At 32.5% G+C, this 26,721-nt stretch overlaps 1 long non-coding RNA gene and 1 pseudogene across 1 annotated transcript in view; one reads left to right on the top strand and one right to left on the bottom strand.

Annotated features, from left to right (window-relative positions):
- LOC107517046 overlaps nucleotides 1-26,721 on the top strand; it is a 276,036-nt gene that overhangs the window by 59,423 nt on the left and 189,892 nt on the right. Inside the window, exon 3 of the long non-coding RNA XR_001598431.2 lies at nucleotides 12,134-12,215. This is a non-coding gene — a long non-coding RNA (uncharacterized LOC107517046). The remainder of the gene's footprint in view (nucleotides 1-12,133; nucleotides 12,216-26,721) is intronic.
- LOC118604350 lies at nucleotides 3,057-3,175 on the bottom strand (annotated as a pseudogene).

Genomic DNA, 26,721 nt, shown 5'->3' with positions numbered 1-26,721 from the left:
TACCTAAAAACCAAAAGGTGGATATATATGAAACAATGATATTAAGTCTTTGATGTTTTTTCTTCTAGGCATGTCAAATGTACAAACTTTGTTTTACCAGCCCAAATAATTGCCTTGTTATTTCAAAGTTTCTCATGATGACTGAGGAAATTTTTAGGCCAAATATTTTACAAGGATGTTTCTCATTATTGGAGGAAGTATTAGGTGTTAAATTAATGAGTTTGACTGCTTATTTCTATTTAAGAACTTTCAGATGCATAGACTAGGGTAAGTAAAGCATGTTGATAAGAACTAGAAAATGCTAGTTCGATTAAAAGCCACATCAGATGGTCAGAGGGGTAAGAAGGTAATAATTGAGGAAGTGAGACAGAAAATATAATAAAAATTTCAATTGTAAAGTCTGACTCTATTCACTGAGCTTAGTAACCACATATAAAATTAAAGTATGAAATGTAAGGGAAGAAGGCCAAATGGATGCTACTAGTTCAAGGAACTATAATCTTTTTAATGCATTTCTTTCTCTGTGTTAATCCATCATTTCAGCACTCCTCACTAGCCATGGTACTTATTTGGGCAACCATGAGAGATGAAAGAAAGGAATTGTATTTTAAGTGAGGAAATGGCTGTTGAAGTAAAGGGGCCATGGAATGGAGAAGAAACTTCTAGTTTGTCTCATGACCCAGATACTGTTGGCTGATCCCTACTCCTTTAGGTAATAGGGGCATACATAGACATATGCCTCTGTGTGTGTGTGTGTGTGTGTGTGTATTGGGCTTGAAGAACTGGATAATGAGTGAATTCAGAGTGGGGCTAAAGAGATTATGGAAGGCTTTGTTCTAAGTAAAAAAAGAGCCCTTTGAGATAGGTAGTTCTTGAACATATATATGTTTCAAAAATATAATGATAAATTCTATATTGGTAGAGTAAAATATAAAATTACTAATTTCATTGGCAAAGGGAACATGTCAAAGACTTTGAAAAGCTTCATTTTGCAATGTTAAATTTTAAGCAAAAGAATTCTACTCAGTAGTATCTATTTTCAAAAGTTCAGTATTATAGTCATGCACAGAATGTTTTCTGTAGTTTCTGAAATCTGAGCCAAAACAGTTTTCTTTTTTCAGTGATGCAGAAACAACATAAAGTGTGTAAGTGCTTTTATAAATATTGTTTCCTAATTTTAAAGAATTTTAAAAAGATAAAATGAAAGAATTTGGCTCACATAAAATTCTCTTTTCTCCACCAAAGGTATAATCCAAAAACTTACTTTTCTCATAGCAGCAAAAAGAAAAAAAAATCACCAATTATAAAAAAACTGAATTAATGAGATATGATACTCTTTTTTTTTTTCTATTCCCTTTCTATCTACTCATTCTTAAGCACTTTCACTGATTTTCAGTAAGCTCTTGGTCTTTTCCACACCTAATACTTCATTTTTTAATTTAAAATTATAGGGTGACACTGATAAATAAGTTTCAAGTACAACACACACACATACATACATACATACATACATACATACATACATACATACATACACACACAGAGTTCTCTGTTTAAACCTCATACTTGATTTGTATCGTCTACATCTATGGATCATCAAACATATTGACTTCCGATTCTGTATCTATAGCTCAACTTGCTTTTATAGACTTCAGGCCAATACATCTGATTGCATATTTTTCATCTTCACCTGGATATCTTACACGTTCCACATATCTAAAACGAAACTTGTTACATTCTCCAAACTGTTTCTCCTCATATAATTTGTATTTTGATCAATGCTCCCAACATTGATCCAGATGCCTATGTTGTAAATTGAGGAATTGTTTTACTCTCCTTGCTCTCTCCTAATTTTCATTATTAATTTTAATTGATTCTGCCTTTTTAACCTCTTTTGTATCTTCCCCTACCACTACTCCTACCTTTATTGTCTTGGTTCAGACATGTTCCATTTATGCCAGAATTGCAGAAAAAAATAATAAATAGACATGGGTTTATTTATAGAACACCCTCATGGCGCTCACAAAATGCAGAATGAATAAACCAGCTGCACTGTAAATGGCATTCTTAGAATGAAAGATAAAGAAATTCTCACTGTTGTTATTGTAAATCTGCTCTTTTTTTTTTTTCATTATTTCTACTTGGATATCTCACATGAATCTCAAATTTGCTATGACCATTAGGAAAAATATTACCATCCATCATGTAGCCAGAGCCAGAAAACTGTCATTTTATAATGCTACCCCCCTTTTTATTGTCTTATGCTATCAAATACCAAATGCTGTCAATATTATCTCCTGCATATTTCACAAATGTTTGTTTTTCTCCTGCACTATCACCATTATGTTAGACAAAGCTATCAAATCTAGCCTGGACAATTGCAACATAGCTCTATTTATCTCTCTCAGTTCAGTAGATTCAATCCAGTCTGTTATTAACTTGGCAGAAACAATGATCTTATAAAAATGCTTTTATAGGGACATCTGGATTTGGGTCATGGGCTAATATCAGTATTGTACTCTTGCTTTAAACAACTATAAAATTATTTAGAATATAAGGAGCAACTAATTAAGGGGTTAAATAATTCCGGCCAATGACTCAGAAACTACAGAAAGGGGAAGCACACAGGTGGAGCTGGATTCTTCCTGCAGATAGTTTTCAAACCATGATATGGGAAAATGAAGCCCAGAGAGAATTGGTCTCAATGGATGAAAGAAATAGAATCTGGGTAGTGGAAAGATAGATCATAATTTGGAGCTGCTAAAGTTGCTGGAATTGGCAGGTCAGGCCACTGAAAGTAGTAGGAGGGAAAAAAATGCTCTGGAAATTTTAGGAGTTATATTCATGTCATTGTCCAACTCTTTTCAACTAACAGTGCATCATTTCTGAGATAAAAATTACTAGATAATAGTTTGTAATCTTTTTTTGCTGGTGCTAGAAGGAGAATCCAGTGCATTTTTTTTTTTTTTTTTAATGAGGCAACTCTTGGTTTAACTCACAGATTGCAAGTACCTTCTCAGTCTCCAATCCCTTATTTTTTTATTTTTTATTTTTTACACCTACAGCACCTGGTCTTCCTAGGTGGTCTCCCATCTAAGTACTAACCAGGCTTGACCCTGCTTAGCTTCCAAGATCGGAGAGGATCAAGCTTGTTCAGGGTAGCATGGCCATAGACTGAATCTGGTGCATTTTTTTCATTTGTTTGTTTAAATTTAATTTAAGACTTACAGGGGGAAAAAAATTGAGCAAATAAATACAGAGTTCTTATTTACTCCCATGATCCTTCACTCACATTTCTTTTATTAACATCTTGCCATAGTGTGGTGCATTTCTTATAAATAGTGAACTGATATTGGTGCATGATTATTAGATAAAGTCCATAGTTTTCATTGAGGTTCACCCTTTGTGTTGTACAGTTCTATAGTTTTTGACAAAAACATGATGTATATGCCATAAGAGTGTCATAAAAAATAATTTTACACATTTCTCCTTTCTTGCATGTCATTGCAGTTGGAACCATACTTAAGAATTTTCAGACTGACTTTGTTCACTTAATAATGTGTATTTAAAATTGTGTCTCTTTTTGGTGTGTGTGTGGTTTGATAGCTCATTTCTTTATATTTATGATAATGTTCTATTGTATGGATGTGCTAGGACTTTATTATTCATTCACCTATCAAAATGTTTCTAGGTTACTTCCAATTTGGGGCAATTATGAATAAAACTGCAATAAATGTATGTGCAGGCTTTTATAAAGACATTTTTAACTCAGTTGGGTTAACAGGTAAGAGTTGCTAAACCATATGGTAAGACTATTTTTAGCTTTGTAAAAAACTACTGAATTACCTTACAAAATGGCATGCAAAGTGAAATGCAAAGTGATATTTTACATTCTCAGAAATAAATGAGAGTTCCTATTGCTTCACAGCATAGTATTTGGGATTGCCAGTGATTTGTTGTTGTTGTTGTTGTTGTTATTTTTTATTTTAGCCATTCTAATAGGTGTTCAATGTTATTTCATCGCTGTTTTAATTTGTGACTCCCTAATGTCATACCTTGTTTTATCATATCATGAAACCTACTTTTGATTTCACTCATTGTCCTAGTTGTTTTCCTATTTTATTCTATTTATCTAACTTTTCCTATTATCTTTCCTCTATTTTATGTTTTATTTGTTTTTTCCCCCCTAGTTACCTGAAGGGAAAGCTTTAATTATTGATTTTAGATCTTTCTTCTTAATATAGATATTTAAAGCTCTAACTCCTCATGCAAGCCTTATTTTTGCTTCATCCCATATATTTTATATGCTGAATTTTAATTTTTATTCAGTTTAAAATATTTTCTAATTTCCATTTTTATTTTGTCTTGACTCATGATCATTTAGAAGTATGTTATTTAATTTCCAGTTATTTTACTGGTTTCCTTTTTGTTTATGTCTACTTTTGATTTCTAAATTACTTTCATTATGGTCAGAGAACAGATTTTGTATTACTTCAATCCTTTTTGATGTATCAAAATTTGTCTTTTGACCTAGAGTACGGCCTATCCTAGATAGTGGAAGCAGCTCTAGGCAAGAAGGCTTCTGACTCCTACAGTCCTTCCTACTGGTTTCCATGGGGCTCCTTCTTTATATTATCAGACATACGTTTTATGATCAGCTGGACTTCAGGTGATTCTCCCCATCGATTACTTTTTAATTTGGTTGTAATTTCAATGTGGACCTGGGAGAAAGCGAACCCTGCTTTTACTTAGTCCACCATCTTCCCCTACTCCCCGACTCCCACTGTCCTTAGTTGGAGTTCTATTACCTTTTTCTACACAAATACTTCTTAAATCTTGGCTTGCTTTGATCTGTTTTTAAATGCCTGAAATTACTTTGATAATTTTTTGTAGTTTTATATTTTTTGGAAGTGGGATGAGGAGGATTTGCTAACCTCTTTATACCACCAGAGCCGGTTGTCCCTCTCTGGTGCTTATTTCTGTATGAGTAGACCATATTAACTTGACCTTTGCTCTTTATGGATTGATAATCAAACTATATAGGTTTAACCTCATAAACTGGATTATAGCCTGATTTTATTTTGCTTCAGCTACTGGTACATTTAGGGATTGGCCATATCTCCAAGATATTTGTGTTTCAATATTATTCAGGTTCTTTGCTAGTAAATCACAGTAGTAATCATAATTCTAAGATGTTTGGACTTTTGGTGCAATGTTATTTTAGAATAACAAATTCAACAGCTTGCTTTGTTCCTTGATTCCTCAGGGGTAATCTGACTTAAATCTTCTATCTTGTATGTTCTCTTTTTAGACTTTTGCTACTAACCACAGGTTAAGTGATAATTGTATACATGCATTTTTGCTCCACAGTTTGAGAGAAAAAAAAAAATCCATCTTATAAAACTACGAGTTCTTAATTCCATAGGCTTTGCTCTTCTCAAATGTGTAAGAGCCATTATTTACAATAGTATTTCCCAAAGTGTACTCTGAGAAATTCTGATTCTGTAAGGACTCTGTTAAAACAAGTTTCATATTCAAGTATGTTTGGGAAATGCTGCACACTGTATTGTGTTCTTAGAATTTAAAAATTCATGTTAGAATACTGATGTCTTTGAGATGCCCAGGAATTATGAAACTTGTTAAAACTAACATTTCTTAATCATAATTGAACCCAGAACTTATTTTTCACTCATTTACTTATACCATGAGAAGTTAGTATTCTGTAGAAAACACTCTGGGAAAATCCTTTGTATGGCTTTTGTTTTATTAACTCCCAGTTTCCATTGATTGAACACCTTGGAGAGGTCGGGTAGCTTGTCTAATATAAAGTGAGTAGTGAATGATGCATACAACTTTGGTCCAGGCATATGTAGTTTCTTTGGGGCCAGAAATCTCAGATATAGATCTAGAACTAAATGCAGTAACAGGATCACTATAAGAGTATGCATAGACACATGTCAGGACATCATAGATCCTCATGCATGTGATTCTCAAGACTGTATTTTTATTATTTAAAGGTTTGTATGTAGTCTTTGTAAACATACTCTTCTTCCTTGCCTATATTGTGTTATTGATTTGTTTCACATTTAAATGGAAATACTAAGCAATTGCTTTTGTTAACAAGAGAAAATGCCTATTAGAAATCCAATTTAGCTTTGACTAGTTTGATAAGATACTGGTAACTTTAAAGGCTAAATGGGCTACAACAGAGGATGCATTTGCTTTTCCACCCTCTCTAATACATCATTAGATTTCATTAAATTTTAAAGTTAGAGATGTTTCTACTACTGAGGCAAAGTAACATTTTCAAATGTAATTTTAATATTAGTCACAAATTCTTCAACTCACTGACTCTAGGAAGAAATTCTTGAAAACTTTCTTTTTTGTTGAAATGATTCACCTCTTTTTTTCCCTTTGAAAAATGATATTAAACAAAAGTGTTTTTTTCTGAATAAAATTTACTAGTATATTATGGTTTCTACATGAAGAAAGTTAAAATAAGTATACAAAATATTGCCTTATGCAAATAGATTTAATTTCATTAGCTCTATAGTGCTTATTTCAGGGAGCTGTTTTAAAGTACTATTTAAAATATGATTTTGGGTAAATATTTGCTGTGTCCTCACAGTTAATGACATTACTAGTTTAGTTTTTTGGATATTTAACTTAATTTTAAAATTTTTCTTGAGGTTATGTGTAAATTAGTAAAATTTAGCTTAAAAGAAACACACACTCACATGCCAACATGCATAATGGGAGATTGAAATTGACTGATAAAATAATGATTTGGAACCCCCAAACCAATACTATATGGAATCTTTGTTTAGAATTAAAATAAGTGTTCTTTTCTAAAGACAGTTCCCTATCTGTCAGAAAAATTGCAGTAAAAGTATGCACCTAGAGTGTGTACTTAATACATACCACAGTATAAGTGGTACCTCCTTAGACACGCTGGTATTGTGCACCGTAATCTCTACAGCCATAGGCAGTTGGAGTTACTTTCTGCTCCCTCAAAGCTAAACTTTACACAGCACTTGATTGATTTATATTCACTTTCTACCTTGTTAGGCTTTGCTTTGGTAGTGTCATCTTATATGAAGCAATTTGTGTTTGACTCTTCAGTGTGGCCAGTCTTTTCTACCCTGATTATCACAGGCCATCAGTCAAACTCCTTTTTTGTCACAAACAAATTAAAACTCTAAATTCCCTGCATTCTAAATAGGGTCCTAGATAGAGCAGTCTGTAAGACTAAAATAGAATTAAAATTTCCTGGGAAGAAACACAAATCTTAACAGAAAAGATCCAGATGGTTTTTCCTGGATTGATCACACTTTCAAAAACTGTTTCTTTGCTTTGAACAATTTATACTTCAATAGATACATAAAAAACCATTTCCCAGTTTCCAAAAAAATCTAAATATTTCAGATAGTTACAAAATCAGAATAGTCCTATAATCACTACTTTCAGGTTAAAAAGGAAAAATAAATGCTTCGATGTTATTACGTATTACCTATTCCAATTATCATAGCTTATAAATATATTAAAAGTTGTAAAGAATCCCTATCAGAAACCACCTAGAATTCATAAAACTAAGTATGAATTTGAAGGCCCCTTGGGTGTACTCAATTTGACCAAACTGTGCACAGAATGAGCCTGAAGTTTGATCCCATTAAAATATCTCCCACCACAATACCATTTGAAACAGAGGACAGTGACCTTTAATACGAGTCATTTTTTCATCCAGACCAATGACCTCCTGTGTGTATTAGGGAATAAACTGGCAGGAACCACTCTAGGTGAATGAATGTAATTATGCATTCAAAATGTACCACCACTGTGATGAAGCCTCTTTAAGTCTCTATGTTAAAAATCTTGTTAAGATTTTATTTAAATACCTATGAAATATAAGCTAATATCAAAAATGTTCAAGCTTTTCATAAAGCAATTTAATTTGATTCAACAAATATTTATATACAAAGCAAGTTTTAAATGCCATAGCCTATGAGAGAACAGCTAAATTGCACCTCTAATCATTTGTGTTCCTTGAAGCATGTCATTAGCTCCACTATGCAAAGTTCCCATAGGAGAGAGCTGGAAACTAGAAAGAATAAAATCGTCAGGGAAAATGGAGCAAGGATAAAGGTAGGCTCCCTAGCGATGCAATTTTGCCCAGACTCTCAGTTCTGCAGCTGCCCTGGACATCAAGGCAGCATCCGTGGAATCTAAAGAACAAAATAAATGAACAAACAAAATGGAAAACAGACTTACAGATACAAAGAACAAACTGGTAGTTGCCAGATAGGAAGAGAGTTGGGGGACTAGGTGTAAAAGAGAAGGGATTAAGAAGTACAAATTGCCAGTTATAAAAACAGTCATGGGGATATAAAATACAGCAGAGGGAATATAGTCAATAACACTGTAATGACTATGCATAGTGCCAAGCGAGTACTAGATTAATCGGCAAAGGAGAGGACTCATTTTGTAAATCATATAAATGTCTAACCACTATGCTGTACACCTGAAACTAATATAAAATAAAATTGAATGTCAACTGTAATTGAAAAAAAAACAGACAGCATCTGTGGTTTCCGTAATATTACTAAGCTATCCATATTCTATTCTTTGGGGACCTTGCTTCTGTCTCATCTAAAAAGCTGTTGCTTGGCTAAACTAACTTTTGTTAGAATTAGAAAAATTGAGAATATGGTTGTACTGTACATAGGGGGTTTTTACGTTGTACTTGCCTCAGACCCATGTTTGCTAGTGATGCCAGTGTCCTGCATTCAGCCTCTCCTCCCGTTACTTAACGGAGGTGGTCTGTTCTCATTTTTCACTCGTACTTGATGTTCAATGTACTTGATGTTCGGGGTGCTGTCTATCAAATCTATTATCTTTCTCCGGTATCATAAATTTTTAAAAAATGTATCTTCATGTAAACATACTCAGCTCTTTCCGATTTTGTAAAAAAACGTTTCCTCATGCTGTACCTTTAACAACTACCTCATTAAAGCGAAACTCTTTAGAAGAGTTATCTCTGTCACCAGTTCCTAACCTCTTATTCAGACATTTTCGATTTTACTATTTTTAAGCAAAGAGAAAACATAAGTTATAATGTAATGAACACCACATGCCAGAAAACAAATCTAACAATTGTTAATTTTTGCTGTTTCCTTCATATGTGCTTTTCTAAAAAATAAATTATTACAGATAGATCCTCTTTGTGATTCTCACTGATTTCGTTTTCCTTTCTCTTATATTCTAATATCAGTGCTCATACTTGTCTGTGTTATACTAAACTACATATACATGTATATAAATGTATAATTGATTTATATATTTATAACATTTACATAAACACCATCATAATTTATATCCATGTAAAATTGTATTTTAGTTATTCTTAGCCCTTTCCCCTGCCAGCTTTATATATATATATATGTATATATTATATATAATAATAACATAATATATATATAAATAATCTCTGATATTTTTGATTGGAATTATCCTGATGTAGAGATTAACTAGGAAAATAATTAACATCTCTATTAGCTGTATTCCTAAGTACTATATAGGTTTTCTTGCTATTTTAAAATGGAATATTTTTAGATTTACATTTTAATTGTTGCTGGTATGTAGGATACTATTGACTTTTTTTATAATGACTTTATATCTGATAATTTTAATCAAAACTATTATTAGCTCTAATAATGATCTATAAAGTTTCATGAATTTTTTATATAATTTACCATACTGAGTGTAAATAATGACAATTTAGTTTTTTGTTTTCAAGCTTTTTACTTCTTTATTTTGTGAGCATATTTTGAATCTTGATTGATTTCTTTAATTCTGAAACATATTTGCATCCATTTTATAGTTAATTTGGATTATTTTCCTAGAAAAAGTATCATTCTAATTCTATTAAATTGTTCAGTTTTTTTTCTAATTTTTGAGGTGAGCATTTAGCTTATTGTGAGTATTTTCTAACATTTCATATTGTAGGCTGTACATTTCTCGCTAAGTACCCTTGATTAACAGTATTCCATGAGTTTCGAAACATGGTTGTTTCATTGTAGTACAGTTTCAAACATTTCCTAAATGTCCATTAAAAATTTGTTTCTGACCCATGAAATACTTATTTTGCTTCCAAATGTATGATTTCAACTTTTCCCTTAATTATTTTTTGTATAACAATATAGTTATGAACTAGTGTTTATATACAATTCTTAGATGTTTGAAACTTTGTTTATAGTAGTTTAATAAAGGCTTCAGATGTGCTTTCAAGTAATTTGTATTCCATATTTATTGGCTACTGGCTTCTGTGTTTGTTCATTAGATCATACTTCTTATTTATGTAGTACAACCTTCTCATGTATTTAATGATATTTTTGCTTAATCTATTAGCTTCTGGAAAAAGCATGTTAAAATCCCTCGATCTGACTACTACTCATTTTTCCATTTCTTTTTATAATTCTGTTTTTGCTATATATATGTTAAGACTTTATTTTTAACCATATACAGGCTTAGGATTATTACCTCCTTACATGAATTTATCCTTATTATTATTAGTTAATTCAAAAATACTTTTTTGGGGGGGAGGGGCGTAGGGCCAGTTTGATTAGATATTAATATTACTAAGCCACATTCTTGTTGTAATTTTTAGTATTGATAGATGTGTTTTCTACTTACTTGCATGGAGATATACTAGTAAATGTTTAAAAACAGACCCTCTGAAACAAAAGCCTTAATTTGTAGCATTTGCTTGTTTCCCTGGTGTAAATACTTTCAACATGGAAGAATTTAAGCAACCAACATGAAGTAATTGAAGTTAAGATGAGCAGAGTTTGCACAGCAGCTCTTGAGAGACTTTGTAACTTGGCTCTAGCACATCATTGAAATGCATTTTCTTTTGTTCTTTTTTCTCCTTTCCTTTTTTGTATCAGATTTACCAGATTATCTTTATTCTCTTTTTCCTGTGTTAGAATGGAAGTAATACATTTTATGTTGTTAATTTGGTGATTGCCTTTGAGGTTTTTTTTGTTTGTTTGTTTGTTTATGATGCAGACTAATTTAACAAGCTAATCGGTATCTTTCTTCTTGAATAATCTAAGGAATCTTAGGTTGCTTAGTTCTGATCCCTTTTCCCCACTTTCATGTCACTGCTGTCTGGTATTTTAGTTCATGCTTTTTAAGCCTTTCCTAATTAGTCAAAATATCATTCCTTAAGAATTTTAAACTGTATTTGTAGTGCCTATTTGAGTTGTTATTATCATGTTCATAGCAGCCTTTTTCAAACTCGTTTTGTGGAACACAGTGATATCATGTAGGTAGGTGCCTTAGAGGTTTCTGATGTGAGCATGGAGAGGCCACATAGGAAAGGGTTCCAAGTTTCCATCTCAACTGTAAACACCTGCCTCTTTTTAGCTGTGTGTTTTATTCCAAGTACTCTTTTTTAAAAAAAAAAAAATTGAGGTATAATTAATATATAATAAAAATTACAAAGTTTTGTGCAATTTTGACAAATATATATATATATATATACACATATATACTCATGTAACCACTACCCTATAAAGGGTAGAACTGGCATTCAGTATCTGAAACACACACAACACACAGCTGAACTTATTGCTTTTTTAAAGTGAGGGAGCTGTGCTTGTCAGGCCCTGTCTCTAAACAGAGTAGAATGTCTATCATCCATAGCATGTTTGGGAAGCAGGAAGTTCAGTGATTAACTTCACTGAAGTTCAGAGACATGAATGAATTAACATTACTGCATTACTGTAGATGTATGATTATTTGGATAAGACTGTTGTTGATTGGCTAGTACTCAGAAGCATTTTCTTTGAAATGAGTTTCTTGATGGGCTGCTTTTCAGAAGTGAAGGGCTTTTGCTCTTTGGTTGGCTTGCATAACCATGTTTACTGAAGTGCACTGTCATTGGTTGATTAAGAAAATTTAAAACTAGCTCCAGTGGTTTATTTTTATGATGACCGAAAGGCTTTCATTTATTTATTAAGCAAATTAAAAATGAGTTTTGGTTGCTCTTATTACCATGGCAACAGAAGATCAGGCTTTTTCTAGTGTTTAGGATATTTTTTATTCATGGTACTATCTTTTGGTTCTTTCACAGACAACTGGAGTAAAGACTATTATGAAGTGCTCAGATCTTCATCACTGTTGATTCTCCTTGAAGATGAGGGTTGTTTGTGGAGGTACGATTTTTGATTTGATTATTGAACAGCATGATTATAGTCTGCTTTTGTCTTTGAACTTTTTGTTGAATCATTTATCATGGTGGAAACTGATAGAGCCATTTAGGTTTATGGACAACAGATATCAAACAACTGTGAGCAAAACAAAAATAATTATGGGATGGAAAGGCACTACAGAATCAAAACAAAATTTTTCAGCCTTTACAAAGCAATTCCCAATGACTCCCTGAATCTACTTTAGATAAATTGACTTCCTATTTCACTTACATACATGAATAGTGTTAATTCAGATACAAAAAGATATGTTAACAATGGGACAACTTTTTGTCTGGTAGCTAAAAGAAAATCCTATGTTACCCAATTTTTGTATAAAGAATTTGAACTTATTTTTGTGTTATGTTACCTATTACAACATTCAAATTATAGACCAAAACTTTTTTTGCCCATTTTTGAGTTTCCTAACTCCTCTGTCATCTATTCCACTAATTATTTCTTCACAAAGGATTTCATATCTTTGGGCTCTTGGTAAGTCCAATACTTGGAGTGATCTAACTAATAGTCTTATAGAACAAAAATATTTGGTCCTGCGTGAACCCTGAAGAGCCTCGATTTTCAAGTAGGAGAAAGAATACAGGAGCCACATCAGAGAAGTAAACAGCTTTTGTGAAGCTGGGAGTGTAGTATCTTTAGGATTTTATTGAGACAGTCATTTTGATATTATAAGACTACTTGTATCCCCTTCTTCTAGTGTCTTAAATATATTTTATCCACAAGAAATTCATTATTAATAAAGTCAACATAACATATCCTTATATTATTTTTTCAAATCGGGTGACCAGCAGTAGCTTGGAAGAGCTATTATAGAGTTATGGTAGAGATTGTCTCTAGCAAATCTTGAACATAAGCAAGTTTACATTATCATAAGGGAAACATGATAGTATAAATCAGAAGTATATAAACATAAACATGGAAAGAGAAAAACATAAATAAAAGGATAATGAATAGAAGTATACAAAGGAGAGAGTAATAATCAGTGGTTTCAGGTACTTAGGAGAATCTGGTTCTGATGGTCTTGATTATAAGCTCTGTACCATATAGTCATCACTTATTCTGAGAATCTTGGGCCAGTAATAGAATTCCGTGAGGTTTTCTGAAGATCTGCCACTATTAGAACTTGATTGGTTTAACGTACCAGTTCCTATAAGATCTTTTTTGATATTCTAAGAGTTTCATGGTAATGAAGACAGTGAATATTTTTGAGCAAGGGACAAACCCATGCAGAGTTCATGAATGATAATGGTAGTAAAAGAGTCCTCTTTTACTTGATAGAATAGTTAGAATGTTCAATGTAGGAAATAGGATATTCAGTATCTTTTAGCTATTATCTGTTCTGTGGCTGTTTTAATAAAAGACTTTCATTATATAAAGTCATTACATAAAATTCAGTTGAAAATGCTTAAATGTTTTCTCAGAGCATAGTTGTAGTCTATGCCTTGCCTTTATACTCTTTTTTTTTTTTTCAGAATTATGTTAGTTATAGATGAAGTTATATCTTGTTATCCTTGAATATTTTATCCATCAGTGTTTAATATTGTAGTCATTTTGTCTTTACTGCGATAGATCTAATGGAGGATTTTGACAAGTGTTCAGATTTTATCAGATGTTACTAGGTGGCCATTCCAGCTTTGGCAGATCTTAGCCATATAAATTTTTCAATAAGATGGTCACTAATATTTCTTTTCAGAATCTAGGAAACAAATCTAGAGTATCTGTGATGGAATTTTTGAACCTCTTCATGGATTTGACTCTATGTTTTGTAAAAGTACTTGCATAAAGACTGTTAGAGCAGGCTATTTAGCAGGATGATCTGTGAAAATGTTTCCTCTGTGTCCTCGTATGTGCATGTGTGTTTGTATGTGTGTGTTTATGTGGCTTCCTTCCTTCAGGACAATATTTTGTTTTGTTTTTCATAAAAGGATTTTGTTCAGATAACATTTATTCATAATGGTTATTAGGGTGTGTGTGTGTGTGTGTGTGTGTGTGTGTGTGTGTGTGTATAATTATATTTTTAGTTATTTTACCCATCTATTGCTTGACCTGAATGGATTTGACTTTTGGTAAAGAATTGGATTCTACAGCATGGAATAGATTAATATATGTGCAATCTGGTATTTAGTCTTTTAATTTCAAAAATAAAGCCAACCACCACAACTAGAACAACAACAAAAACAAAAACAGTAAATAAGGACATGGTTACAAAATGTCCAGATAATCTATTCTAGCCATGGACACTTCTAGAATTCAGAAACCAATCATGAGATTCTCCTTCATTGGTAGGATTACTGAATTGAGATGTTATACCAGTGCAGGTGGTACCATCATATTTAAAAGGAATCAGTATGATATGTGAAGATATCTTTTACTAATTTGAAAACTGTAATTTCTTTAAGATTATAATCTGTCTCTGTACACTTAGGGCAGAAAGTATGCAGAGAATAAATATAAGTGAATGTATTTTGGAAGTATATATATATTCTTCATTGAAACTTACATCCTAATATGCCTGAAAGAAATTATAAAAAAATCTCATAGTCTTCTGTTGAGCAAAATTCTCTAAAAAATAAAGTGAACAATAATGATATTCTACTTGTAATGAACTTACATACCCTCACAAAGATATATATAAGTGTATATACATACACAGTGTTCGATAACTGAAAAATTTTTCTTTACTTGTTCAGTTATCTTAGAGGAAAACATAACAAATTTTCCACTATTAATTCACCTCTCATGAGATTGTAAAGAATTGTTTATATTACGGAGTGATATAACATACTCTTACATTTAGCCCATAGGTTTGTATAAATCCTTTCCCCCTTCAGGAACATTAATAAATATATAGATGTCTTTAATGAGACCACCATAAATATTTTTCTAAATTAGTAAATTTTATATTTTAAATTGTTAGTTTTAAACTAAGCAAATTATATATGATAACACTATATACTTTAAATCTGACAGAGCTTGAATTTTTTTGATATCTTTATACCCTTCTCTCCAAAACAAAGACTAAATACATCAACAACAAGCAAACAAAAGCTAAACTGTCATGTCAGTTTTGGGAAATAATACTATCCTTTTATTCTTTATAGTTAGAATAATTATTGTAATTTGTAATGCAGGGATTCTTCTACTTTATAAAGCCCATATTTTCATGCATAGTATATGGGTAATTCTAATTCTTTTATTATAAATATGTTCTTCAAAATCAATGGCAATTATCGCAATGTACAAAGATGTTAGTAAAACAAAGCGGTTGTATCATAAAAATTTTTAAAATTTTCAATCATATAGCTCAAGATTTCAGGATGTTTTGCTCTAGAATCCTTAGTGTCATAGTGAAAAAATGAAGATCTGTGAGCAAAGCTGTACAGAAGTAGGAGTGGATGAGTGGCAGTCCTCCACCAGGGAGTACAGTTTGAAAAGCACTGGTCCAAAATCTTCAAGACTTCAGCATAAAATAAAATGCTGCAAGGGTAAAGTAGTGTTAGCAAAAGTTGTAGTACCTGGAAGTTATTGCTGAGTCATCTAGAATTCATTAAATTTTCAAAATTTCAGTAGCTTATGTATGTAAAGGGAATTGTGATAGTGAAGGGAGATGAGTTTTTAAAAGGAATGAGTTTTTCTTTGGTTAGAGTTAATTCATCAAAAAACAGTGTCAAATTTACACAGTAAGATATGTAAAGATCTGTATACCATAAATCCAAAATCCTGTAAGTACCAGATGCCCTCCTCCCCGCAATTCAACTAATGATTATTATCAGTGATTAGTTTCTTTACTTGCAATTGTTTCTCAGGTTACTTGGTTTGTTGCCAGTTGCTTGGTGTAGTACAGGTTACATAAATTTGGAGTTTAGCTCAGATGGAAGAAGTGCCCTGCAGGGCACTGATGGCATATGAGACTGTAGGAAAGGGACAGGGGATGGCAGTACTGGGGAGAATCAGGAGGTGAGAGTCCAGAAAAGAGAAGTCACTGCAGCAAAGAACTAGGGGTAGGCCACAGTGGGGTTCGAATCTTGGATTCAAGAAGTGTGCCCTTGGGCTATTCCTTCCTTGTTTTCTAATCACTAAAATAAAATGAGAATAATAATTGTAGCCACCTCAATAGAGTTCTATTGTAAAGAAATAAGTCAAAACAGTGTGAAATATGTCCTCTATTATAGCTATTACCCAAAGGAAGCCAGAAAGACTAAAACAGGATTGAAGATAACTTTCAGTCACTTTTCAGGTATGTTTGCTATTGACTCCCAAAAGTAGAAATACTGAAGAATTCTGTTTTTTAATCTCAAATGCAAGGATGTGAAACTGATCTAGAAAAGTTGATGGTGGACAATCCTCAACTTAAAGATAATTAGTAAAAGAAAAGAAAAGATCAAGAGTAGATTCAAAGGAACCTTAAAGGATTAAGTGTTTGGTGGAACAGAAGCACTGCCAATGAGCTGTTTGTACATTTCCATTTTGGAGGACTTAATGGGCAAAGGTTTAGATAGGAGTTCAGAAGGTCATCAACTCAATAAACGGTCGTGCAGGACATGTGTCTCCTGAGAACCTCAGATCTACAGTTCTGTGTGGCATCTTTATTAGTATTCCCATGTCTGTAGCGACTGCCTTTCCATAAAATCTCCATCTTAGCAACTCATCAGGGATAAAGTGTATATTTCTCCCACAAAACATCTTAATGTTATTTACGAACTCTCATGATGCTGCTTTGGAAGCAAAGAAATATTTCATAAGTCACTATACTCTGAAATAAGAAGTGTTATGGTACATGACAGTGTCACAGCCTTTCTGGATTTAGCATTAAGAGATGTCTTAATCCTTACTTTGCTTAGTTTAAGAAGTCATCCTAGAAAGTGATATCAGGCAATCCTCGTTTTTTTTCTCTATTCTACTAAAAAGTCCCCAAAGACACCAAAATTAAAACTGCTATGTGAAAATTTGACTGCTTGGCTATAATTCTCTTTTAATAAAAACTATATAATGTTGAGTTAAAAAAAAAAATTCTTGCTTCCCTCTTAGAGAAAATGAGCTCGAGCTTGGGAGAGAATTGCAGGAAGTGGTTAGACTATTTTTCTCAGCCATCAGAGTGCACTAGAAACTGAGCACAAGTTTTCTGCTTTCTAAGTTGCTGTAAGATTGGGTCATGAGAAGGCATCATTTAGATAAAGTGGAAAATTAGTGAATCACATAGTGTCTCTTCTATGCAAAAATAATTTTGTCAAATGACAACTCACACAGAGATTTAAATATTTTGATGTTACTACCCAAACTATGTAAATAATAGCTTTTATTTTAGGAATAAAACCTGCTTTAATCTCAAAAATAAATTTAGTGTTATATTTGAAAAATCATTAAGGGTCTAGAGCCCATTTGCTACATTTTCTGGGGAAGCGGTATATGATATTTGCAATTTGGGAGCTCTATGAAGATCTTCAAATATAGTGTTTCTGATTGCAGTGTTCTTTTTTTGAAAACAATTAGATATGATGCAAATATAAAGATTTTTGTTTCTTAAGAACAGAAATATGTATCTCGAAGACATAGAACAAAAATTGCAGGCATGAAAATCTGTTCAGTTTTAAAGGTATGTTCAGTTTTAAAAAATCATATTTTTAGTTAAGACAATTGGAAATTATATTATTTTGGATGTAGTTTAAGAAAGCTATTTTGCTAAACAAAATTAGAAAAAGGTACCATGAGGGGGAAGGACTGATAGAGCCATTCACTTTAAGATAGATGATCTGAAAATAAATAAAGTCTTAGAATTATCTAGGAGATTATGGTAGGAATGAGTCTACTACATACTTGTTTGTCAATTATACTTCAATTAAAAAAAAAAACCCACAAAACTTGGGTCCATTGAATAATTGTTTTAAAATTAATCGCTTTTCATAAAATTAAATGCTTATTAAGTTGAGTTCCTTGGGAGCAAGGATTTTATCCTATGCCTTTAGTTAATCTCTACTTGTTATATTTGTATGTGTGTACATACTGATTTGACACTTTATGACACTTTTCACCAATATCCTTCTTAACTCAGAGAAATAAAAGTAGTGATGTTATTCCTTTGAAAATATGAATGTATTTGTTATGTTACACATGGCAGAATATTGATTATTCTCATTGAAACATTGCTTATACTGCAAAAATTAAATGAGTTCCCTTAAAGAATCCTAGAAATGGGTATTGATTGATGAATGACAATGCAGAAAAAGCCTTTAGATCAATGAAAGAAATCAATATGTAAGAATCATGGTTAGATGTCACACTGATTTGAATGTATATTATGTGAAAAATGAACTCCAGAAACACAAGGAGCTCTTCAATAGCACATACAAAGAGGCCTTGACAGAAAGAATGGCCTGGTGGTTTCCAGAAAGATTTCAGAGAAATGAAATTTGCAGATACAGTTTCTTTCTTTAGAAAGAAAGGAGAATAACTGCCCTTTACCCTCCCTATATCATCATAAATAATTAAAAGAAAGAAGAATAAATATGTTAACATAATCTCGAATGTAAATAAATGACCCTGTTCTTAAATTGTCTATTCATCCCTCCTCTCTTCCTCCCCCTCCTTCCCTCCTTCCGGCTCCCTCCTTCCCTTTTTCCCTCTATCTGTCCTCCCTCCCTCCCTACCTTCCTTAATTAAGGTTGTGTACTGGGATTAGGACAGGTATTGGCCCTTTCAAAATAGGACAGAAAGTATTCAGAGCTTCAATATCCTTCATGTATTATAAGTTTCTTAGAAACATTTTTATGGTCTACTTATATGGGTGTATCTATAGATCATTTGCCATTTAGTAGTCAGGATGCCTTAGTAATTATCCCACAATTAGATTGTGACATTGAGTCAGAAATAAGTTTTATTGCTGTAATTGTGGGTTGTTCATTTTAGATGTTAGCCTTTCCACAATTATATAAGAGCCTAGTATGCATGAGTTACTAAGACCTAGAAATAGAGCAGAGGAGAAATATATCTCTTCTTTCATAGAACATGCACTACAAGGTGATGGGGAAGATAGTAAGTGAACAAAGAAATATAAACGAGAAGCAGTTAAGTGCTAGGAAAAACAATAACGCAGAGTTAGAGAGTGATGTTGAGATTCAATTTTATATGAAGAGATCAAGTAAGATCTCTTTAGACAGCTGACATTCATACAGAGGACTGAAGGAAATAAAGGAATGAACCAGGCTTATAACTGGGTAGTGGGGGAGGTGAGGGATTCCAGGAAGAGAATATAAATTACAGACATGCCAGGTTGAAAGTGAGCTAGATGTAGAACAGAAAAGAGGTCATGTTACTGAAGGCTCTTGCCCAAGAGGGAGAATGATTAGAGATGAGGCCAAAGAAGTAGAGATGAAGCCAGATCCCTTAGGGCCTTCTAATCCATTGGAAAAACTTCAGATTTTAGTCTGGTTGAGACTGGAAACTATTGGGAGGTTTTCAGGCAAGCAGGGGCATTATCTGCTTTAAACTTTAAGAAAATCTCTCTGGCTATTTTGTGGAAAATAAAAGGAAGCATCTGTCGATTGAAAAGTTCCATTAGGAGATGCATCCCCCACACCAGATTTATTCTCTACTCTCTTCTGCCCCATTCTATGCCTGTATGGCCTCTCTGGACCATATCAGTAGGCTCTATGGACAGCTGATTTCAGGTGGGGCTCAGCCAGTAGGGAACAAAGAACAGAGGTCAAAAGGTCAGTAAATTCAGGATATTTATTCCTCACTCTTCTTTCTCAAGAGCAACTGCCTCAAGCTGGGTCAAGTTTCTATCAGGCATCCCTCTCTGTCCTATAAGAGTACCCTTCCTCTTCAGGTCTAGAATAGGATTGAGCCCTGTGTTTACCATCTCCTGAGTGGTGCACTCTTCTTTGTTTCTATAAATTTTTCTAAACTTTTGGTTAATGATTTTGCCTAGGGCTGTAGTGGTGGAGCTAGTGAGAAGTCATATTCAATATATATTTTGAAAGTACAGCTGGTAAAATGTCTCATGGATTAGATGTGAGGTATGTGAAAAAGAGGAATAAAAAGAAAAGTTAGAATTCTAATAGGATAAAAGCAAATTCATCCTTCAGGATCTTGTTCTCATTACTGTAGAAGAAATAAATTATGGTTTTTTTTTTTTTAGCATTCAATGAGAATATAGTTTACCTGAAAAACAAGCCCAGGCAGATTTAATTGATTCATTAATTTTTTTCATTCCATGTAATTAACTCTTAGCTGCTCCGTCATAACTCTCATCATCTAACTTTTATTTTCTTACCCTAGCCTCTATTCTCTTTCACATGTTCCTTCTTTCATTGACATCCTAACGGACTTCTTATATTCACCACAGTTGTGAAGACATTTCATTGTCTTTTTAACCAGCTTAGAATATCTGAAGATACCGTTTCATGCCTATAATAAACAAAGTTACTAGTCTTAGACTTTTGGTGGAATCATTACAAAGTTTTAACAGTGGTATAAGGAGATTTTATTCTAGAATTCTTTTCTCCAGAGTAGCTAATATGTCTCAGCTAATGTTGATCTTAAATTATTTACTGTATTAAACCAAGTAGCTTGAATTTATCCATCTTGCTTTTGGGACTCCAAAATACTGAGTGGTAGCTGTGAGGTGATGGATATATTAATCAGCTTGAGTGTTTTGATTATTTTGATTATTTCACAGCGTACATATATCAAATCATCAAGTTGTACACCTTAAATATATACAATTTTTATATTTTTTATTTTTCAATTACAGTTGACATGCAATATAATATCAGTTTCAGTTGTACAATAGTGATTAGACATTTATGTAACTTACAAAATAATTGCCCCGATAAATCTAGTACCCATCTGACACCATACAGAGTTATTATAATATTGACTATATCCCCTATGCTACACTTTACATCCTCTTGACTATTTTCTTACTGCCAATTTGTATCTCTTAATCTATTTTTCCCCTTCACCCTTCCCTAACCACCCCCTCCCCCGCAGTCTGGCAATCATCAAAATGTTCTCTGTATCTATATGTTTGTTCCCGTTTTGTTTATTTTTTAGATTCCAAATATAAGTGAAATCATATGATACTTTGTCTTTCTCTGACTTATTTCACTCAGCATAATACCCTCTAGGTCTATCCATGTTGCTGCAGATGGCAAAATTTTATTCTTTTTTTTTTTTTTTATGGGTGAGTAATGTTTCATAGTATATATGTACCACTTCTTTACCCATTCGTCTGTTGAGGGATGTTAGGTTGCTTTCATACCTTGACTATCATAAATAATGCTGCAATGAACATATGAAAGCACATATCTTTTCAAATTAGTGTTTTGGGTTTTTTAGATACATATAAAGAAGTGGAATTACTGGGTCCTTCTTTGTCTCTTGTTATAGCCTTTGTTTTAAAGTCTTTTGTCTAGCCTAAGCATTGCTACCTCAGCATTTATTTATTTATTTATTTCATTTCAGTCCCTTTATTTTCAGTCTGTGTTTGTCCTTTGATCTAAAGTAAGTGCTTTTTAGGCAGCATTGATAAAGATCTTGTTTTCATATCCATTCAGTTATCCTGTGTCCTTCGATTAAAGCATTTAATTCATTTACATTTAAACTAATTGGTGATATGTAATTATTGCCATTTTATTATTCATTTTTTGATCTTTTTTTTTCTTCTTCTTTAAGAAGTCCCTTTAATATTTCTTGTAATACTAGTTTGATGGTGATGAACTCCTTTAGCTTTTTCTTGTCTGGAAAGCTCTTTATCTGCCCTTCGATTATAAATAATAGTTTTGCAGGGTAAAGAAATCTTGGTTGTAGGTCCTAGTTTTTCATCACTGACTATTTTGTGCCAACCTCTTCTGGGCTGTAAAGTTTCTGTTGTGAAATCAGCTGACAATCTTATGAGAACTCCCTTGTAGGTAACTAGATGCTATTCACTGCTTTTAAGATCCTCTCTCTGTCTTTTAACCTTTGGCATTTAACATAGGGTCTAAAGTGAACCTTGGGATATTAATACAATAACATTTTAAAATAAATGTTTATTACGTGCATTTTATTATACATATTATAAACATACAAAAACACAAATGTGTATATTGTATATATCTATATGTATGTACATTTGAAACATTTCTCTCTAGATAATGTACATATGTGTAGAAATGTGGAATATAAAGAAATATATCTAAAAATGTATACTATTCAGCAATGAGAAAAATATTTCTACATACAACAATATGAGTATGTCTTCCCAGTAAAGTATTATGTAAAAGATGTTGGGCATACAAAATACTTATTGCATGATCACATTTAAATAAGGTTCAAAGTAGTGACTTCTGTCACTACATATTATTGCATTGAATGATTAAACTACAACTTATTTAATCTATACTTTTATTGATAAATATATGGGTTGTTTCCAGTTTGCTTGTATGAATATACTTGCACATTTTTTTGGTAGTTATGTATGCCAAATAGTTTTCCAAAATGGTTATAATAATTTGCTCATAAACCAGCAGTGTACGAGATTTCCAGGTATTTAAAATACTCATCAATTCTTTGCCTTATTAGTCTTTTTAATTTCAGATAGCCTGAAATATGTGATATTTCATTGTCATTTAAAATTGTATTTTCCTGATGACTAATATGACACACACACACACACACACACACACACACACACACGTACATACATACATGCCATTTGGACATACTCTTCTGTGAATTTCCTATGCAAGTCTTTTGCCCTGCACATCTGAAGCTTAAGAGAGATAAAAAGGACCCTAGAGAAATTTTTATAGAAAATTGGAAATTTCTTCTCAGTAAATACCCCTCTCTTTTTTTATCCTGTTTTCACACCACATACTTCAGTAGCTTCAAATCAAATTTCTGTTTTTTCCACTCAGTGATACCAACACTCTCTGCTTGTGTTGTATTTTCCTGGGCCATATTGGGAAATGTTTTTAGGGAGAAATCACGAGTGAATATAAGCTCATATTATGTGCTATTACTTTTCAAAATTTATAGTCACATGTTGGTTGTTATCCATTGCCTAAAAGAGGTGTTTTATGGTTTTTTTTTTTTTCATATAGTCGTAATGGTAGTTTATGGTGCAAGAATAAATCTGACATAGTTACTCCATTATGGATGGCACCAGTGGACCTCAAGTATTATTTATTTATTTATTCTTATTTTATCTTTTTAGTTACTTGTTCTTTGTTTATTCTCTTAGCGGTACCCTAGAGACTACAGTATCCATTCTTTGTTTATTAACATTGAATACGAACTAGTATGTTTTCACTTTTGACAATGCTTGAACCTTCAAACTTTAAACTACACTTATTCCCATCTCATCTTTTATGTTATTATTGCCATGTATTTTATTTGACTCTGCAAGGTTTTTTATTGGTCTTTAAACAGTAAATGATTTTTCATACTTATCCACATTTTTATACTTTCTAGTATTCTTTTTTTCCCCTGCAATTCTGTTCTTTGATTTAAGATTATTTTATTTTTACTCAAAAAATTCCCTTTAGTGTTTCTTTAATTTCTTTCAATTTTTGAATGCCTTATTTTTTGAAAGATAGTTTGACAGAGTCTAGCATTTTAGGTTGGCAGCGATTTTCTTTTGGTATATTAAATATGTCATTTTATTGTACTGGCTTTCGTTTGTTGCCATCAATTTTCTCTTTTGCTCTTATTTATTGTTATCGGGTGACTTATAAGATTTGACCATTTTTATTTTTTTAAATTTTTACTATGGTGTATCTAAATAGGATTTTCTTATTATTTATCCTAACCCTTCTTGAACTCTGGCCTAACTACTTCTGAACATTTTGAAGAATTTTGATGCACTGTGTCTTCAAATAATCTTTCTTCCCTGAAATTTTTTCTCTCTAACTTCTAGAACTCCAACTACATCTATGACCTTTTTCTAATGACCTTTTTCACTGTGTCCCATATATTTTGCATTCCATTTTATATTTTTTTATTATTTTACTTTTGCTATTTCAGTCTGAATGCTTTCTCTTGACATACCCTAAGTTAACTAATTCTTTTCTCATCTCAATCTAATTAACTGTGATGATATCATGCATTGATTTTTAAAATACCGTCGATTTATTATTTATTTATTTTTTTAGATTTTTCTATTTCATTCTGCTAGTGAACTATTTCAGCTTATTATGTGTTTTCTTTAAGATATTAACTGTAGTTATCTCAAAGCCTATGTCTAGTAACTTCAAGATCTGGATTATCTGAATTCATTTTTTATTTCTGTTATCTGGTTTTTCTCTTTGTCCTGTACCTTGATATTACAGGTAATTTTTAAACGAATGTTAGAATGTGTATTTAAAATGTCCTAGTTGCTTTGGCACCTCCTGAGTGATTTCTAAGAACTTTAGCAATATCATTATCAGATTTTTGACTTCCAGTTTTGCAAACATAAGCTTATAAAGTAACACAAATGTCAGAAAGCCTTTTTATATATTACATCCTTTCCATTATATGTTGTATTATGTGTACGTATATTATTATTCTACATTAACTTTATTTCTGCCCCAGCGACACAAGTATTTTTCTTGTTAAAAACTGCCTTTATTACATGCGATTTATCATTCTACTTATGAAGCTGAATTGTAGCTATATAAAAACTTGAAGCAAACAAAAGTTTTCAATATGGGAAGCAGGAACAGGTACTTCTTTTCTGCCTCCTATGTTTTACAAATTTATCAGTTTATACTACAAAACCTTTTCCTCATTCTTTTTTTTTTTTTTGATGATGATGATTCTTTTACTGTCTCAAGGCCATCATATACAGATAAAAAGAAAATTAATTGTACCTTCTTTCCTTTCACATTCCTCAAAATCTTATAACATTGTGAGTTTGGGCTCCATTCTATGTCTACTCTATTCCACAAATCAGAAAATTAGATTTCATAGTTAGACTTTTTCTTTCTGGCTAATGTCAGTCTTATACTTGTCAGGGAAAAGATACTATTTTAAAGCCAGATTTCCCAGCCTACCCCACCCCCGGGCAAAAGGGCAGAATGTCTTCAATGACAAATGTATCTTATTAATATGTATGCCTGAAGAAATCATGTAAGAAATGGTTATGAAGGTTGTGATGGGGTTGTCAGCCTCCTTAGAGTAAAAAAAAAAAAAAAATCGATAAGCTTTTACATTAATATAAACACAGTATATCTAATCCTCAAATGGTATTTACTAAAGATACTTTGCAAGAAGGCTTGTCATCAAAGAGAATATCTAAAGAAAAGCAAACTAGAGGGAAGTATACAAGGTAAACAGGCCATCACAGGTGTACATATTTGGGATCTAATTATTTTCAGAACATTTCTGGGGACTCTTCTAATTCTCCCCATATTGACTAGTACAGATCTAGGGTCAAAATCCTAAGAAAGATTCTGCAGAGAAATATATATCCAGAACTAATTTTTTTCTTGCTATGTTGAATTTCAATGATCTAAGCACCACTGTAGGAATGAGATTTTCCAACTAACATGAGAATATGATGGAGAATATGATGGAGAGCCATCTTGATCCTTTGTTGCTGAAATAATTACACACACACACACACACACACACACACACACACACACAGAATGATGAAAATAGTTCAAACAGCTATAATACTTTGAGGAGACTGAGGACCTGGCTGTCCACTTAAATACCACATGAGAGAACACAAAATAAATGAGAGGATGTAGGCCCTCCTGTGAAAATCTGTCCCCGGAATTTAAAAGGTGCTTTAGATATGTTGTCCTTGAAGCACAACACAATGGCCGGCATTGAGAACAGCTAGCTCACAAGACAGCAGAGATAAGAACTGAGACCCTGTACCATCAGAGTAGATTTAAAATATTTGAATTTCGAGAATTGATTTCGAAGTTATTATGGCTCCTTCTGTCTGCATTGACCTTTCTTACTCTTTTTTTTTTTTCTTTTCATGAGGGAAAGCATATAGTTCAAACCCTATAGGATTGCTTTCAGAACACTGTAGTGGATAAAATTATGAAATGTGAAGTCAGATAGACCTGGGTTCAAGTTTCAGCTGCCACTTTCTAGCTCAATGGACTGTATCAATATCCTTAATCACCCTGAATCTCAATTTCTTTATGTATAAGTTTCTGCCCTATAAAATTATTACATCTATTGTCAATACACTGAACTAAGCCTTGTGGATAAATATATAAATATTTTAAAGAGATATTTGAACAGTCAACTTTGTGCTTTTGGAATCGAGATTGTGAAATATGGGCTGGCCAAAACTGAAGAGCAATCTTTCAGACCATGACTTAGCTAGAAGACATTATATTGTTTTATTCCCATCAATGTAGGATCTGTGACAGCATATTTTAAGTGGTCTGTGTAATATTAGTATGAGCCCTGTATAAGCAGGAGAACTATTCCTCTGCATTCTTTGGAGAGCAATTATTACCTTCAA

Source organism: Rousettus aegyptiacus, unplaced genomic scaffold, assembly GCF_014176215.1.
Source record: "Rousettus aegyptiacus isolate mRouAeg1 unplaced genomic scaffold, mRouAeg1.p scaffold_m13_p_1, whole genome shotgun sequence".
NCBI lineage: Eukaryota > Metazoa > Chordata > Mammalia > Chiroptera > Pteropodidae > Rousettus > Rousettus aegyptiacus.
This window is presented reverse-complemented; position numbering and strand designations above follow the sequence as displayed.